This window comes from Lynx canadensis, chromosome A3 (assembly GCF_007474595.2).
Source record: "Lynx canadensis isolate LIC74 chromosome A3, mLynCan4.pri.v2, whole genome shotgun sequence".
NCBI lineage: Eukaryota > Metazoa > Chordata > Mammalia > Carnivora > Felidae > Lynx > Lynx canadensis.
Window position 1 is genome coordinate 83659279 of NC_044305.1, and position 13042 is coordinate 83672320.

The following is a 13042-nucleotide window of genomic DNA, read 5'->3' on the forward strand; positions in this document are numbered from 1 at the left end:
CATTTATCTCTTTACACATGAAGATATTACATAAATAAAAGATAATTTATGGAAAGGAAACAGCCATTTGAAATAATAATCCTAAATTTCATTGTATAATCTTGAAAGGCTTTAAGAGTCAAAGATGCAGATTTCTACAGTTTTAAAGAAAACTTGATCGCACCTGGGAAATTTGTGCATTTTTGCACACTTACTGAATTTGAATGCCTGCGTGGATCAAAAACAAAAAAGAGGGATAAAAGGAAGGCAGGAGAGAAAAGGTGCGGATTTCACATGTGCTTTAAACTAATGCATTCGCCCACACGTCCACAGACTTCTTGTTACAATTTTATTGACTTTTTCTTTATATCCGAAAATAATTTCTAAATAGCTAATGCAAATTGCAAAATAGTGAGTCTTCTGAAGGGCCTTCTCTTCCCGGGGATCCTCATCTTAGAATGAACAGAGGTATTCCCAGAACCGGACCCTGATCTCACAACCTCATACAAAGCCAGGCAATTCTTGAGCCAAACAAACAAAGGGTGTGTAAGCGATTTCATTTATTTTGATAATCCTCCTCTTGCACAGGAGCATCTTGCTGTCTTTGTCAAAGTGAATGACAACAATTTGGCTAACTCTCTCTGAGCTGCGCTCAACAGTGACAGGCAAATTATCAGAGGCCCTGCACTTCTTATTATCAGAGGAGAAGCCATCAGGGGGACGCATGGAGGATACCTCTCCCTTGTCACTATTTGTCAGTGGGACAAGGGCCACTGCTATGGGTAGCTGACAGGTAATTTCAACAATAACAATTACTCCTATTACTGGTGTCATAAACAATTCGCCCAAGGCATGACAATAGCAAAGCTTTATAATTCAATGCCATATAAATAAATGCCAGCAGGTAACAAGTAATTTAGCTCCAATCAAGCTTTCACCCCGGCATTAATATTGTTATTGCAAGAAAGTAGAAAATTGAAAAAACTCGATATGTTAATGAATTAAGAGAGGTTCAAGGGCTAGACAGAGGGGTTGAAAAAGGGAAACCAAAATTATTATGGGATCATATTTGGTGCCATCCTGAGGGCCAAAGAGCAGCATCATTACTATTAGGTAAGAAGGGGGACCAGAGATGCTGTTGCCCTCCACTTCAGACCTGGGAAAAATGTGACATGGCCTTTCAAAATCCCCTTTCTCTGATTTCTGAAGACTGTAAGTAGAAATATGAGAAGGTGTCTATAATGCAGCATTTCACTGGTTTTTTTTCTTCCCACCTGAAATATTTCATATGCAGCAGAGGCATGAGTATCAAAGGAACATTTCCGCCTGTTTAAGAAAATCGCATCAGCACCTACTTCCTTTACATTAAGTCTTGTAACAGAAACTGTTTTAACAAGCCTATTTTTATCTTTGGTGAAGGTAATGCCGAAAACCCCTCTTTGCTCTCCAGCTGTCCACCTTTTGGAAGTAGACTAGAGGACACGGTCCAATCTTCCTCCATAAAACTTCCCGATGAAACGAATCTGCAATTTCAGTATTTGTCCAGCAAGACAATGTGCCATCATGGTGACAGCAGTAAAAGAATTTGAAAATCTCTAATTAGGAGAGCTGTGGAGCAATTAACGCATGTCAAATTTTACTTCATCAAGTGCCACTCTAATTTTCCTCTAAAAATTAATGGATTTTTTTTTCTTTTGGTATGTGTGTGTGTCCCCTTAAGGCAATGTTGATTCAAATCTGCTCAAGATGCAGTGTTGCACAGCTAAGCATCTTCTTGATTACAATCCGCCACCCTTCTAACTGCGCTCATTCTCACTGCCACGGATACTTTGTCAACAGTCAAATTACACCACGCTGATAACAATGCATAATGGTGTTCCTCCTCTGAGGCCCCTGGCAGGAGATGGGGTTCATAAAAATGTGATGTTTTCTTCTCAACTGTTTCTGAAGGAAGTTTGTATGACCAGGTCAAAGTCAGGCGTTAATTTTTTGAAATTAATTTGTTAATTTCAAGAAAGGGAAGATAATGATAGAATATGAAAATACCTCACTGAAAAAAAATCAGAGGAAGAATGAGGAATTGAGAATATCTGTGGCCAAAGTTTTGCTTAAACACTTTGTTCGGAGACATTTTCAAGAGCACTACTCTTGGTAAAATACCAGAGTTTTTTTTTTTTTTTTCTTTACTTATGAGCTATAAACATTGGAAGCCTCTCTTGAACAGACAGTATTTAGATTGTGAGAGAAGTTTGTTTAACTGCCATATTTGCCAGAATCTTCAAAACATCACAGGACACAGAAGATAAATGACTCTTTTTTTTTTCTTTTTTTTAAGGGTCAGGACTGTATCTTCCAGATAAATGTTGATTCATTTTAACTATTTTTTATCCTACTTGCTTGTTGCCGATTCGTGTGCTTGAGTCATCAGCACATATGAGGATTGTTTCTCACTGGAAAATGAGAGAAACAGCAATTAGATGATTTTACATTCAGTGTAAAATCATTTACAGATCAGTCAGATTTCATATTTCTAAAACAATCAGATCCAAAACAAAAATGGACATTTAGCATTAAACAAAATGCTAAATGAATCTCTTTGCAGATTCTTTCAGGGAATGGAGACCATTCACATGGATTGACATGCCAATTTTCTCATCGTGTAAGTATATTTTTGATCGGTTTCTTTAATCCAATTTATTTAGTAAAAAAAAAGAAAATCTAAATTCATGGTGTATACGCTTCCTTTTTTCTTTTAATTCACAGGTTGAATGTGGTCTTTTCACTTACCTACAACTAACTCAAAAATCTTACATTTGATATTTTGAGGTTTGTATTTCCAAATATTAAAAAACTCTTCCCTTCCTTATGGCCACTCCCCAGCATGTTCTGAAGTGGTCTCTTTCAGACAAAAGAGAATGACATCCCCCTTTCAACTAGCAAATGTTGGATTCCCTAAACCAACTGGGGGTAAACTGGAAGTTTTGCAATTAGATTCACACAAGCTGAATATGTTCATTATCTCCAAACATTCTCCTTCGAACTTTACAAATATAACACTACTGAGTTTAGAGTTTCCTGTGGCTTGTTTACAAATAAAGGTATCTTGATAAAAACCAAGCCCTGTGTATTTCTGAAAAACAAAAAACCATGCAACAATCTCATATGAAAACACTACAAAAGGATTGTGAAGGGAAATTTAAAAGGAGAAAACTTGATTATATAATGCAATCCAGCAGTAATCAATTTTACCTTCAATATCTTGCTTTTGTTTTCAAAATGCTAAATAAACAATACATAATGCATCCCTCATCAGCCAAACCATGGAGGCTCTGTGCTCAAATAACAGGAAACATATTCAATTTTCCTAACAGAAGACAGTTCATTAAGCTGTGCCACATCAAATAAAACTTTAATTTCTCCAGCATCAGAGTCGCAATGAAAGCAATTGAAGAAGATGAGCCATATGGTACTTCTATCAGCAAACACATATTGCTCATTCCCCCAAAGTTTTCTAATTCTGCTCCCCAGACCTGTGTAATATAGATAATGTGCTCCGAGAGCAGCAACCATGAGCTATCCAGTGTATGCTTCTAATACTGTATTTAATGGGAAATAATGAATCATAAAAGCCTGGAGAAGACGGCTTTTGCTAACCTAAATCTCAGCTGTAATTTCATTGTTCTGTGCCTAAGATGCTGTTCGCCCTTTCCAAACAACAGCAGTTGAACATAATTATGCTGCTTCAAACCTGGGCTTGGAAAAGCATCCCTAATATAACCAAGTTTCTATTAACTCCTGAAATCCTGAATTTAATGATGCACTGATGCAGACATTGATAGAACCAAGCATGTGTCATTTTAAAACCCAAATAAGCATTTTTCTCCTTCTTCTTTTGGTCAGACTGCTCAATGCATTTATGTTCCGTCCTCCACCCCCTTTTCCACCCCCCCACCCCCATGCAACAGGAGTGGCATGATTAAAAATGAGGAGATTTTCTTGTTATTAGCAAATTTGACATTTGCCTGATGAAATGCACATAAAATGTGAAAGCTACACAGTACTCAGAAGAAATGTCTCTACTCCAGTGCAAGCAACCGAGATGAAATAATTTAGGCAAAGGAAATGTAAAGACCCTCGTACATCTCTACCGCAGAATGCTAGGATTGTATTATAAATGAAAGAACCAAATCTTGCCGAGCTTTTAGGGCAATAGTGTTTTGACACATGTGAAGTGTATAGATAGTGTTTCTTCTCTCACCTTCACCGCTTTGATTATTAACCTAAACGTAATACGTATGCTCGAACGCAGCAATTTCCGTGTCATGGTCCAGCCTCTCTCTGGCAAGATCCTGGGGCTGGGGCTTAATTCCTTTTTAGAGGAAAAATGTTCCTTTTTCCCCCAAATAGGTTGATGATTTTAGCTCTTCCATTTTTAAAGCTCATCAAATCAATATTTTACCAACACAATGCTAATTTAAAACACTATCAAATAACACTGCGGATACATATTGAAAACATATTTTAATGGTTTTGTTTGTTTTGGCATCGTATGAACCAAGGACGATTAAATTAAAAAGAGACTTTTAAAAGTTAGAGATTGCCTTTTGAAAGCTTATTAAAATCAGCATGTTCCATGCCTGTCTCTGAATTAGCTCTACACACTTGATTGCCATCATTAAAACGAGTTGTTTGGGTGCTGCTCCGTGATGGTTCAAACCCTTCCTCAAAGCCGATTCTTACTAGTTATTAACTTGAAATCTCTTTCCATTGAAATAAAAAAAAAAAAAGTCATTCTAGCCAGTGGAGGGAACAGTCACCGAAAAGTGAAATAGCATAGCGAGACAGCAGCGTTAAACCCCGAAAAGACCAACAGGTAAAATAACTACAGCAACATCTAAAACACACTCAGAAAAAAAAAAAAAAAATCACAACAACAACAGAGAAGCAGTCCATTGATTATATTTCATGAATGCCTTAAAACAAATGTTTAAACAGTTTTCTGAAACAGTGCAGAAAACCTCTGCATGCTCCACTGGGTTGCAATGACAATGGTCTATTGCAATGTAAAACACGCTGGAGGATAAAAAGGTGCTTTTTGTTACCATTTTATCAAAGCTGTTCATCTTCGAGCTGCAGGCAGCATTTTGCTGGAATTGCAGATATTTCTCTGTCCAGGCTCCTTTGTTTGTGCATCTCATTTGCATATATTTATCTCCAGCTGAGGGTGCTTTCTGCTCATTAAGGCCTCCCTTCACATTATTTCATAAGCCAGCTGCTAAGAGGGATTTCACCTGTGGTGACTGAGAAAAGAGGGGTGAAAAACTAAATTCTTCATAAAAAGGAAATCTTCTGAGTCTCTTCCCCTATAAATGGGCACCATTTGTGTTAAACAGCCTCTTGTCATGATAGATGCCTCCAGAGGTCAGGGGTTAAAGTTGATTTGAAGGTCAGCAGTAAAACAACAGACAAACCAGACGCCAAACTGGTTCCTTAGCTGTCGGTGGGAGCTGTGGTACAAACAGGTCTTGAACCTTTTTCAACCTCTAATAAAACAGGGGATGAATCTGAAGTGGATCAACCAGGCCCCTGAGGCAGCAGCACAGAAAAACACAAATAATATCAATATCAGGCAGCCACAGGAAACAATGGGGCATTTCTCCGTTCTACGTGCATGCTGCTATTGTTTCAAGGGCTGGGGAATTAATTCCACTTATTTATTTAAGGCGTGTCAACTCACTGCCTAAACCTGTTTCAGTGTCAAGATGAATAAAACTTTTATGGCTCATAAAATAGAGCCATTCATCTCAATGTTCTTTGTGGTGCGTGTTTTTTTTTTTTTTTTTTTTTTTTCTGGCATACTGAGCTAGGCCTCTGCTCCTAAATGGTTACATCTGAACCCACTGTTGCTATGATCCACACCATATTAGAGAAAAAATTATTTCACCAGCAAATGGATCTCAACAGAAATGACAAGGAAAGGATTTTAGCTGTGATGTAATTGTCCCAAAATTCCTCCTAAATATGCCTCATGTGATTGCATCTGTTTTGAGCATGCGTTATTTACAAAGCAGAAGTTTCATTATTTAAAGAAAAGTTCAGACACAATAGCAATAAAATATTAGTTTCCTAGACTATTATGTATTTCATTTTACTTTAGAAATGCAACCTGGTTAGGGTAGTCCTTCCCATTCATCTTTTTTTTTTTTTTCCCAAGTTTTCACTGTTACATAGTCGGCTTGCACCCAGGTAATAATCAATAGTTACCCAAGTAATAATCAAATACCTTCTTTAGCTCCAGTGCTTTGACTATTATGTGTAATTTTTCAACATTAAATGCCAAACATCAATGGAAAGGAAAATGCATCGAAGTGCCTTTTGTGTGAGTTTTTTCAAAGTTCAGTTTTAGAATTTACTTTGGATATCTGACTGGTGATTTTAATAATCATAGAGAACGTTAGAATTATATGAGATAACAAACACGTTAACTTTCATGAAGTGCCACACACAGTGCTAAGTACATGCATTTTCTCATGCAGTTATTAGTGATAATTCAGTCCAAATCACAGAAACCTATGTAGAGTGGGCTGTAAGAATAACCCTCTTCATTACCCAGAGCATAACTTAGTTAAAGCAAAAAATTCCAAACAGTATCATCATTCCTGCAGACGCGTTAATAGGTAACATCACGGAAGAACGATTGAAAAGACATCAAAAGTGATGATGAGCAGAAAGACACAGTTTGAGGACATTTCACAAATTCTCCAATCACAGCAGCTTAATTCATGTCTGTGACAGCCCTTTGCACCATCCCAGTGTAAACTGATTTGTAGAGGAGTCACTTACTCTGTTGTCCCAGTCGCTTTGCTCTTGGGGGCCTCCCACGAATATGATACTTTACTTAGGATGCCATAGTATTTCTAATTTAGTCGCCTTGTGGGTCAGTTTTTCCACGTGAACTCAAGTTTTTCAGCAAGTAAATTATTTGGGAATAGCCCAAACACAAGTTGTGCCTTCACATTTTGCCCGGGCACAAAGATGTGGCCCTGGGGAAGGAGGGGCAGTTTTTGGGCGCCAAAGGCTGCTCAGGATTCAACCGATCTGTACTTCCTATTTGAACTGGTGTGTGTGCCAGCGGCTTTGCACAGGGATGGCCCATTTACCAGGCGGCCCTGTCTGAAAATGGAATTGCTTTCAAGTGGCCACCAGGCGCTGAGAAAAATATTTCAACTCAAAATTGATTGGGTTTTGGTAATCTATGGCAATGTGTTCTCATTTAAGCACGGAGTGGGAGATTTTTCTTCTCTAACCAATTACAGTGTAAAAAATGCAAGCAGCCCTGCTTCGCACAAGGAGTGCAACTTGTGGTTGGAGACATTTTCCAACTTATTAAATGTTGTTTATATCCTCATTTTTGTAGACTCTCTGTCTTCCCAAAGCATTTTATAGCTCCCTCTGTATCTGACGTATCCATTTTCTTTCGGACCTTCCACATTAAATCCAACCCCACTCCTATCCACCCCCTCCCCCCACCCAGCCTAGAACCTCCAAGTAGCCAGACTAAAGCAAAAATACACAATTGACTCCCCCCAACGTCTGCACCCATATCTCTGGGTTTTCTTGCTAATCTAATCGCTAATTCTTAAGCTTGGCCAAATAGTTAAAAATGTTAAGTGCTAGCAAAGCCTTTTACCTCCCCCTCCTATCTGTCTCTGTTTATGGAATGGGCCCAGTTTCCTCCTCTTCTCTTTCAGCCCAGGGTCCTCAGGTCAGAACACTGTAAATACACACAGCCCTGGCCCGACCCATAAATCTGAGCAAAGGGCAGGCTTATATATTCAGATAAGCGTGGGTGAGGGCGGGGGCATGGAAGGTGCGAGAACCAGTGGAATCTGATGCTCCACAGCCGTGTTCAGAAAAGAGAACTAAAAAGGCCAAACATCTTTAGTGGGGAAAGAAGAAAGATTTTTGTCTCAAACTATCTCTCCTTATTTCTAATAGAAGAGGTTGGCACTTCTTTTCTCTTTTTTCTTTTTTTCACTTTTTCTACATTGCTTATCTTCATGTCCTTACCAAACATATTATCTTAGACACAAACAAATTAAACAATAAATTTCATTTATTTTGTATGTCCTTTTTTTCTTCTTCAGTGTATTTGTTTGTGTTTTGAACTTTGTGGGGTGTGTGTGTGTGTCTGAGAGAGAGAGATGTGAATTGGAGTCATTTTACCAGAAATTCTTTTCTACTGTAATTTTTCAAACCCAAGGTCTTTGACTTAAATAACCATGTTGTTAGTCACCACATTGAATCCCAAAGAAAAACATGTCTGACGAAGTTGGAAATGACAAAGTGATAAATAAATGGTTACGAATCCTTCAGTCTTCAAGGCTTCTACTTTATTCCCAAGTCCAAATCTTTTCTGCTGGATTTTTAAATCTCAAAATTGTCTGTGACTCCTGAAGGACCGTCCTCTGTGGGAGATGTGGCCCTTGTGAACATGGATATTGTCACAATAGAAAATCCTGGGCAAAGGGTGCCTGGGTGGCCCTGTCGGTCTGATTTTGGCTCAGTTCATGATCTCCCTTGTTCGTGAGTTCGAGCCCCGCATGTGGCTTGCTGCTCTGCCCCCCGTCCCCTGCTCCTCCCCACCGGTTCTCTCTCTCTCCTCTCTCTCTCTCTCTCTCAAAAAACAAATAAACTAAAAAAAAAATCCTGAGCAAGGTGACCATGGCTGACAATGTACTTTCTATCACTCCTGTCCCAATTCTCCATTATATGCAATGAAATGCACCACGAATTCGCCTGTCATTTAAGACACTAGGAAAATGTGGCTCTTGATTTGTTTTCAATCAATATTTTTATATTTTATCACATAAACATATATGTCATCCTTAGCTGATTTTTCCAGGTTTTTCTTTTGGCTAATAGAGAACTGGTTTTTCAAAAAAAGGCCGACTCATGTTCCTCAAAAGAGCTTCTTGGGTGGAAAAATTAGTGAAAATTCCATATAGGTAGGAGAATTTTATGGGAAAAATTATCAAGAGAGTAATTGGGCTGGCAGCCCAGAGCATTTTCTATAGCCTCCTCTTTAACAAACCCTTTAAATAATAATGATGACAACCATCACATTACCATTACTTGGGAACTTACTTTTGGAAAGCAATTGTACTAGGTGCTTTAGATACATATTACTTTTAATCCTACAACAAGGTGGCAAATTAAATATTGGCAGGCAGTCTTTATTTATAACTGAAAATCTCCGGTTTGAAAAGTGAAGAAACTTGTCCCAGAACATGCATCTAAGGCCAGAATTTGAGCGCGAGACTGGCCCCAGAGCTGTTTCTTCTGAGTTGCTTCTTGGGGGCTCAGGTTCTCTGTCTTCATGGTGAGGATCTTGCGTGGAATGGTGTCTCTTTAGTGGTGCTCTGTGTCTGGGTTGGTTTTCTCCGGCCCACGCCCTTCCTGATGCCTGGGCCTGGTGTCTTCCACAGTCCCGGCATCTCGGCTTACCTCTCCCAGTCCTTCTGGGCCACACGACTGACGCTAGACTCATTGGTCCCTCACCCGACCTACTTCTCCTCTGTGGTACACCTGCTGTTTAACTGGGAGCACCGTCACTCCACACAGCATTCTGGGCTGAGGGCTTTCTGCCTGCCTCCACTCTCTCCCACCTCATCTACCTCGATGGCCACCCAGCCTGGCAGAGCAGAGACGGGTGCAGGGGTGTTACATTCCCACCCTCTGGGTGTGAATCCTGGCTCCTGTTTGCCAGCTGTTTGCAGCCCTGGAGAAGTGACTTTACTCCTCTGTGCCCTGATGTTCTCATCTGTAAAATGGGGCTGGAAATATCACTTATTTTATAAGGTAGCCTAGTTCAGACTCCTGGTTTTGCTTGACTGAACTATAGCCGGGCTCTCCCTTCTGTAATCCAGCCTCCTTTCTTCACCAGAGTTATCATTAATAAGTAATAAACATGATTCTTTTCTGGTTAAAACTCTTTAAGACTCCCTGTTACCCTCAAGTCCAACCACTTAGGCAAATGCCCTGCTGATTGGTCTTTTCCATCATGTCCCCCTAAGCAATTTGCACTCTGGCAGCAAAAAATTATACAGGTGATACTCTCATATGCCTCCAGACTTTTGACGTGCTGTGCTCTCTACTGGGAATGCCCTTCCCTTCCTTTCCCACCTGGTGAGTACACTTATCTTGCATGGTTCAGTTCAAGTCACCTGTTTTTTAGGGCAGCGTAAATGGAGTTGGTCACTTCTAGAGTACATTCCCCTGTTTGAGAACCTCAGATGTTGAATGGTCATTATATGCACTGTAATTATTTGTCTCCCGCTAGTGTGGACCCCTGTGGGCAGAGATACTGTCTTTTTCAACCTGATATCTTTTGTTTGAGAGCTTTACATATAGGTTAGATTTAGACTAATATATAAAATATCATTCTCCACTCCTAAAAAAAGTGACTTAAAGTACATGAGCATGACATGCCTGTGGATGCTAACTAGTTGAATTAACTCTTGTTAGCTTTAGATGTGTTAAAGACAGTGAACTTGTAACAAAATTAAATTAAAAACTCAAGCGCAGTTATATTGTTCTTACCACCTCTGAGATGAAACCGTCATGTTTTTTTCTTAATACACTAGTACATGTTACAATTTTCTGACACCTTAAGAAAATCTGATAATGGAAATTCTTTAGAACATCACTGAGGTCTCTCTATTTGATACAATGTTTCTTTAGAAAAGGAGCCAATTTTTTCCCCCTTATTTGCCTTTGCCCGAAGCATAGTATTTCATGGGAGGCAGTGTATTAGTGAGTAGGATCATAGGCTCTGGAGCCAGAATGCCTGGGTTTGAATCCTGGTGCTGCCACTTAAAAGCTATTGTAACTATTGGCTCATTGTCTCGGAGCCTGTTTTCTCATCTGTAAAACGGGTATCATAGGAACATCTACCACAGGCAGTGGTTGCGAGGCTCCAATGAGTTAATGTATCTATGAACTTAGACGAGTTATAGTAGGTGACTTCGAGTAGATGCTCAGTAAATGTGCCCTATGACTTGGTTGGTGTTTACAAGAGAGCCATCTGGAACCCTTGTAGGAAGGCGAGGGGTATTTCATCATCAGGGAACAGTAGAGAGAGATGGGAGAGCCTTGAGGGGTCGTGAGGGTGGGCCCATTCACCGGTGCAAGGATGAGCTATCCATTCAGAGGTCATTCCAACACGTAAGCAAGTTAGCAGTGCATTTCATCATTTTATACATGGAGTTAAATCTAGGAGCAAAGCTCAGTTTTTAAAACTGTTTTGTAATGTTTATTTTGAGAGAGAGAGAAAGAGAGAGAGAGAGATCAGAGGACAGGCACAGAGAGAGGAAGAGAGAGAATCCCAAGCAGGCTCTATGCTGTCAGCCCAGAGCCCGACCCAGGGCTTGAGCTCACAAACCTGAGCCGAAATCAAGAGTTGGATGCTTAACCGACTGAGCCACGCCAGTGCCCCATAAAGCCTAGTTTTAATGTAGCGCTTAGGGTGGCTGGCTCTAGAACTGTCCTGCCTGGGTTTGAATCAATCCCAGCTCCACGACATGCTGGTTGTGTAACTTTGGTCAAATGTTTTCATTTCCATAACTTCCAAGTTTTCTCATTTGGCAAGTGAGGGGAAAAAGGAATAAAGTTTACCTTCCACCTGTTGTGAGCATCAAAGTGAAAACAAAATCACACAACAGGCTTATCACAGTGCTTATTACATAGTAAGTGCTTAGTAGGGATTAACTACTACTTTCTTGTTGGAAGTATTCTTGAAATATTTTTACTACACAATGTGATTCAAAAACTTACTTTATTGTAAAATATATCATGCCTATGGAAGAGTGTAAAAACATTTCTGCAGATTAAAAAAAATAGGGTGAACACCTATATTCTCAGCACCCCAGACTAAAAACTAGAACACTGCCAGTATCTTAGAGTTCCCTGTAAGCCTTCCTAAGCACATTCCTGTCCCTCCCCTCAGGAGGTTACTGCTCTCCTGACCTTTGGATCATTATATACTTGCTTCACTTCATCATTTCAGTTCTTATAAATGGACCTCTTCACCATATGTTACTTGTTTTTATCTTTCAGGAATTTTACATTAATGGATTGTAGTATAATATATTCTGTGTCTTGCTTTTTGCATTCAACAGATGCAACTAACTGTAGTGAGGTGGGCAGCTCTTGTCCATTCAGTGTCACTGCTGTATAGCATTTTATTATATCAATACCCCACCATTTATTTTATTTTATTTTTTCTATTACGGGAATCTGGACTGTTATTGATTGATTGCTATTGCAAGCACTGCTGCCCAGAACATTCTTCTACATGAGCCCTGGCGGACACACGAAAGACTGAAAGGCTCTAGTAAGTCAAAACCAGGACTAGAGTTGCTCAGTTGTAGGATATTCGGATATCCAAATTTACCACGTAATGGTAAACTCTTTTCTTTTTTTAATTTTTTAATGTTTATTTATTTTTGAGACAGTGAGAGAGAGAGAGAGAGAGAGAGAGAGAGACTGCAAGCAGGGGGAGGGGCAGAGAGAGAGGGGGACACAGAATCCGAAGCAGGCTCCAGGCTCTGGGCTGTCAGCACAGAGCCCGAAGCGGGGCTCGAACCCACAAACTGTGAGATCACGGCCTGAGCCAAAGTCGGTCGCTTAACTGACTGAGCCACTCGGGCACCCCCCCCCCCAAACTCTTTTGTAAGTAGAGGCACATGAAGACAGTTTTGACAAAAGATTATTGCATACACATTTTGGGTCCTCACAAAAATTGCTCTATGTGGTAGTCAGTCTCCAAGATTTTTTGGTTTCACCATAAAACCCAAATGACCCCATTCCCTGGTATTCACACCTTTGTGTGGTCCTCTCCCACACTGTACTGAGGTTAGCCTGTGTGACCAAGAGAAGAGAGTAAAAGTGATGATATGGTTAAGTTACACAAGACTGTAGCTTCTGTTTGGGGTATCTTCTATCTTTATGTCTCTTTTGGATCTCTCATTCTGGGGAAAGCAGTTGTCATGTCATGAGGACC

The 13042-nt window shown here is 39.9% G+C and overlaps 1 long non-coding RNA gene across 1 annotated transcript; it reads left to right on the forward strand.

The window, feature by feature from the left end:
- LOC116738007 lies at nt 1-3096 on the forward strand. The gene is made up of 2 exons (XR_004343477.1): nt 1-2638; nt 2743-3096. It is a non-coding gene; the product is annotated as an uncharacterized LOC116738007 (long non-coding RNA).
- The last annotated feature ends 9946 nt before the right edge of the window (nt 3097-13042 follow it).